Consider the following 6,149-nt stretch of genomic DNA (forward strand, 5'->3'; position numbering starts at 1 on the left):
TGGGGGGGGTGGACTTGTCTTTTAAGAATTTCTCTTGAATGTCGAATTGTATCGTGTAAGTGTCGTTTACGTTCATCGAAGCAACTGAAAAAGGGCAGCTTTTGATATGTTTCACTGAATTTCACCTTGCTTAAATGAATGCAATACGATGTGAATAAACCTACACATTTTTAGTTAGCAATTGTTTGTATTTTATTATACGTAATAAAATATTCTGAAAATGTAAAAAAATTATGTGTGATTAATAGTTTCATATGTTACATATACGAAGTATTGTAAAAGCAATTACATTCATTTATTTAGTTATTTCCTCTTTAAGGATATTTATAGCTTAGAATGATCAAAAAGAACATTCCACAACGTGTTTGTAAATAGCCTTTGTTATGCAGGCTTCTGCCTATTGAAAGGCCAAGAAGTATTGTTATTTCTGAATAGAGATTGTTTTACAATAGACAATGTTAACAATAGACTTATATTGGTAGTGCATATAAACAATAGGCTTAGCTATTTTGTTGACACATGTTAATTTCACTGAGGTCATTCAAGAGTCTTCCAGAATGTGATTACTCCAGAAAGAAGGAGAATGTACTTTTTAAAAGACAATACCAAAAGCTTCTATAATAGTGAATACTAGAAGTCTCTAGAATAGTTGTAATTAGTATACAAGGTGGCAGTTTCTTCAAGGATCATCATCATATCATACCAGATCACTTCATAAGATCATATCAGATCAGAACTCAGAGTTTCACGCCAGACTTTATGTCAGAGCAGACTTTATTTCCACCTGGAATAATTATCTTCTGTGGAATTATTTGCACACCATCAATGAACTGTTTGCAGTTATTTTGAGAGAGGAATTCTCAGTTCTCATCGAGATCATCAACCTGTTTAATGAACACTTTTCAACCCATGGATTGCTGAAATTGACTGTTAATCATCAACATCGTCTTCACGGACATTTCAACTCATTACAGTGACTCTTGTTATTCATCGTGCTTCAACATCAGTTTCATCATCGCCATCATTGTGAACTTTTACTTTTCGCCAGCCAACTTGGACTTTAATCTGGATACTATCATTTGGAATACCGTAATTGCCAGAACTGATTTCAAGAGACGTAAGACCATTATCATCATGATCATTTATGATTTGTTTGTGTACTATGCTTAATTATTTCCTGTAATGAAAAAAGGAAATCAATTTCAAATTATTTTATTGTTTTCGTTGCAGTATCGTAACACATGTATCGCCTGTTTTCTTTGCAAGTCAGCACTGTTCTAGATGACTGGCGTAAATCATTGCTTCACACCTTTTGTTCGGGGGGGGGGGGGGGTGTTGCACCCACAAATGTAATAACGCCCACAAATGTAATAAAACTTTACCCACAAATGTAATAACGCCTACAAATGTAATAACACTTTACCCACAAATGTAATAATTTCACCCACAAATCTAATAATGCACTTTACCCACAAATGTAATAATTTTTGATCGCCCACAAATGTTATGAATTTGAAGGGCTTTTTGGCAAATCCGCTCTAAACTAAAATCCTATAGTAATGCGTTCGTATAGCACAAAGTGCAAAGTCAATTCAATTCAATTCAATTTTATTTATTTTCATATATTTTTATATACTAAATAGGTTCATTATTGCGGATTGAAATAATCGCTAGAGGGTATTCATTTGTCTCGCAATCTACTATGGTCAACAAGGAAATTCGTGATCACTCTCGCAAAAAGTGTTCACTGGCTTTCTAGGAAATTTGTGATCACTCTCGCAAAAAGTGTTCACTAGCTTACAAGTTCACGAGCTTTCGAGTGCCGCTGCAACTCTTTATCAAGTGACAGAGATTGTCCGATATCGTACTCTATTTATACTAGTCTCCAAGACCGTACGCACAAACGCGAGAACAATAGGTGGGCACTGATCCGTTGTGTGATTGGTCAGGAGTTATGCAAATAAGCCGGGGGTATATGCAAATACGCCGTGGGTCGGCAATATGCAAATGAGACCAAAATTGGCGGGCTCGCTAGTTTCCCGTGGGCGGGGGTTGACTAGCTGAGCGGTCCTTCGATTGGGGCCGGGAACGATCGGGTCGGCGTGCACTGCCAGGTAAGGGGGTATTGTGCTGTCGGATGGTTCGCATCCAGAAATCGGGGATGTCGATCCCGCTGTCTCTGTTGAAGTTGTTAGGACAAAGACGTATACTAATAGCCTCCTTAATCCTGCGTGTATACCAATGTCTTTCTTTGGCAATGCAATGTACACCCTCCCAATCTGGGTGGTGTTGCTTCTCCCAAGCATGTTCTGCCACCGCGGATGTGTCGGTTCGCTGTAACCGAACATCGCGCTTGTGTTCAGAAATGCGTTCAACTATCGGTCGGGCTGTCTCTCCGATGTAAGACCCGTTACATCCCTGGCAAGGAATGTTGTATACTACGCCATCACGTCTGTGATCAGGGATAGGGTCTTTGGGGCGTACAAGCTGTTTGCGTAAGGTGGTGTCCGAGCGGAAAACCGTTCGGATACCGTGACCTTCTAATCGGCGTTTAAGTTGGTATACACGCAGAATTAATAGACATGCACCTATTGCTTTCTACAATGACAAAAGCAAATGAGAGAATAGCTTGTGAGGAGGTGACTGGATTGAAAGTGAAGGCTTACTACAACTCCGAGAAGGCAATTAGTCTTCCTCCAAGCTATACAATAGACTTCATACCAGCAGATCGACATCATATTCCTACTCCTGACACAGCGAGATCCTTCAAACATTTGTCCAGGATTACTGATATGATTGCTCCTCTTCAGGATGTTGAAATTGGACTCTTGATCGGCTACGACTGTGCCATGGCTTTAGCTCCTCGTGCTGTCATCCACTCTCCTGATGAAAGAGAGCCCTATGCAGTCCAGACAGACCTTGGTTGGAGCATTGTTGGGACAGTGAACGCTGGACATGTTGATAGTCACAATGATTCTATTTGTGTGAGTCATCTTACGACTTTACGAATTGTACCTGAGGGGGTACAGTTGAAGTGTCATTGCTCGGAAGCGATCCTCATGCATCCAGTCACTACGAAGGAAGAGATTGCCCATCTTCATGCTTTCCAACTTCCCGAGGCTGATTTCACTCCCGATAAGAAGCAGGAACCGTATTCACCGAATGACTTGAAGTTTGTTAGGCTTATGGAAAGGGAGATTCCGGAAGAAGCTACTGTCGTTCCTAAAGATCCTGAAGTGAACAGCAACACTCATGTCTCAGTAAAAGAGGTAGATGAGCTCGAGTTAGGACGATTTGATCATCTCTCTAGATGGTATCGAGCAAAGAGAGCTGTGGCGAACTGTCTCCATCTGAAATCATACTTACAGAGATGCTGCCATGCAAGACGAGATGGGAAAGATGTCAAGCAGAGAAGGAAATCATGAGACTGATTCAGAGGAGGACATTTGATGAAGTGAAATCATCAGGGATCAGCAAGTCTCACATCGAACGAGAAAGAAGGCGTCATTACAAGGAGACCAGTCGCTTGTATCCTCTTGACCCATTTATAGATGATGATGATGGCATCCTTAGAGTTGGAGGACGTTTGAGGAGATCTGACCTCTCATTTGAAAGCAAACATCCTGTCATCCTCCCTCAAACTCACCTGACCATCTCAATCGTATTTCAGCGTCATAATGAATTCTGGTGTCGATGGAAGAAGAAGTTTCTTTGTCACCTTCAGTCGCGACAGAAGTGGATCAAGCCACATCGCATCATGAAAATAGGAGATGTATTGATTATTAAAGACGATATCGCTCCTCGCAATGTTTGGCCTCTTGGAAGAATCGTTGAACTATATCAATCAAAGGATGACTACATTCGTAAGGTTAGGGTCATGGTAGGAGACAGAAAATTAGACAATGTGGAAGAACGAAGTAACCCAGTGACTTACCTTGATCATCCCATCCACAAGCTAGTTCTTCATCTTCCGAGTGAAGACCAGGAATAATTCCCAGCCAAGGAGCCAACGTGACTCATTAAGAAAGACTAAAATGCTCATACAGAATCTGATAATTTTCAAGTTAATTTGATGATTCGATCTGGACTATAATTCACCAAAACTTTCTTTGAGAACTCTGGAGCACAGTCTGAACTCTAGACTAATCATAAGATATGAATACATCAATCGTGGGTTATGGAAACAGAAATTGACTGTGTTAAAAATTTGAAGTAAAACTTAGATTTTACTGTCATTTTAAACATTCTGGGTCTGATTTAAGACTATGCTGCTTCGTAAATTTCAGACAATGAGTCTGATTATTGCAGAATAGTTGCTTGATCATGTTTTTTCATACACATTCATAAAAACGTTTACCAAAATTCAATTCGATCGAACATACATTGGTCTGGAAATTAGACTAATTCTCGTCATTTTCATTCAGAAGAAAATTAACAATTTTTATTGCATACTGTCAAAGTTTTATAAAAATGCAAAGTGGAGAACAAGAAACCATGTTTGTTTTCAGTTGTATTTAAACTTATCAAAGATGACTTTGTGTGTATTTTAGAATATTTCAATATTTTCATATGTATAATGAGCAGGAAGAACGCATAAGTATATATCATAGAATGTTGAAATCTTCCAAGGAAGAGTGTTGAATTATCTAAAACATCTAAAGTTTTGACTGAATTCAAGTTGAATTCATCTGAGCTATGGTACACTATGCAATTCGTCTTTCTATTATATTGATGCAGATTATATACACGTATCTCACATGCATCGAGGTCTGAATCTATATATATGAAGTCTGAAGTTGAGATTATAAAATTTAAAAAGACGTTTGTCTTCCCTTTTGGCAGAAGCCTTTTTTGGTTTAGATAAATATTCCATGAAAATAGAGGAAAGGTACAAATATTGGAGGTTAAGTTCGTATTCTACCAAAATGATTTGTTTCTTGATTATGAATACTTATTGATTTCTTGAAGTAGTCAAATTGTGTGAACTTGATGTTTTTATCTATATACAAACAAAAAAAAGGTGAAAGGCAGAAAAATAGTAAATTGATGTTTTTGTTTTAGATTGAAAGCCTTTCGAGTACTACGACACTTTCGAATTGGATTTACGCTTGTAAATTATTGTCAAAATTCAAGATGACATTTTGCGATATCAATATTTCATTATCATGTTTTGAAAGATGTAGTTTGAGTTTCTCATCATTTGTATATGGTACTTAGTGTATCATCTTATGGTTGATGGTATAGTTTTACAGCCAAGGAATGTGATTTCGTGAAAATTTTCTAGGAAACGTTCATGTATACTTAGTCTAGTAGCGTAAATTTATCTTTTAGAAGTATACATGTATGTATTCTATAAAGTACTTAAATTTAGATTTATTCATTGCAGATGTTTTCTTGAGGAAATTAATGCCTAATTTAAAGGAGCCATGTGATGAAAGTACATCTGAATTGATAAATAAGCGCACCAAAATTAGCGCAGAAGTGATTTAGCACTTTTTGTATATATACTTTCACTATTGCACTACCTGATTAACATATTTGTATCTAGCACTCCCTTAGTCAATGTGTACACTTACATAGCACCATGACAGTGCATTTGATTTTTGGACATTGGGTTGTGTGAGGGACCAGGATTTTGCCCTTCAAAATCACAAACATCCTGGCTCAGAAGACATTCAATTTACTTGAGAAAGCAAGCAAAGAGGTTAGTTGATGTTTTATTTGATATATTTTTAATTATGGTCTAAGCATAAAGTGAGATTTTAGAGATCTTTTTCTTGGTTCATAATGACAAATGATAATGTGTATGTAGTATGTATAATGTATGTACAAACTATAGCAGGCTCATCGATCCCATTCATAATCAAATAAGACTCAAGAAACTACATTTTGTACTACATTTATTATACATGTATGATATATCAAGGATGATTGTTGATTTGTACTTTTATTATAATTGTATTGAGATCAAAGCTGAATGTTTGTAGTTTGAAACCTTTAATGAGTAAACAATCATATGTATAGTGGAGAGAATTTGGAATCTAGTTTATATTAGACTATTTAGGTCTTCCAAAGATTGATGTTGCTCTAGTGATATTTAAGATGTTTCATTTTGCTGGTATTTATGATTCCTTTTTCTTTATCATTGA

General features: G+C 37.1%; 1 long non-coding RNA gene across 1 annotated transcript; it reads left to right on the top strand.

Annotated features, from left to right (window-relative positions):
• Positions 1-2,236: 2,236 nt before the first annotated feature.
• On the top strand, positions 2,237-5,032 carry LOC121420772. Its single transcript, XR_005970829.1, has 3 exons — positions 2,237-2,559; positions 4,509-4,510; positions 5,021-5,032. It is a non-coding gene; the product is annotated as an uncharacterized LOC121420772 (long non-coding RNA).
• The last annotated feature ends 1,117 nt before the right edge of the window (positions 5,033-6,149 follow it).

Source organism: Lytechinus variegatus, chromosome 8, assembly GCF_018143015.1.
Source record: "Lytechinus variegatus isolate NC3 chromosome 8, Lvar_3.0, whole genome shotgun sequence".
Classification (NCBI taxonomy): Eukaryota; Metazoa; Echinodermata; class Echinoidea; order Temnopleuroida; family Toxopneustidae; genus Lytechinus; species Lytechinus variegatus.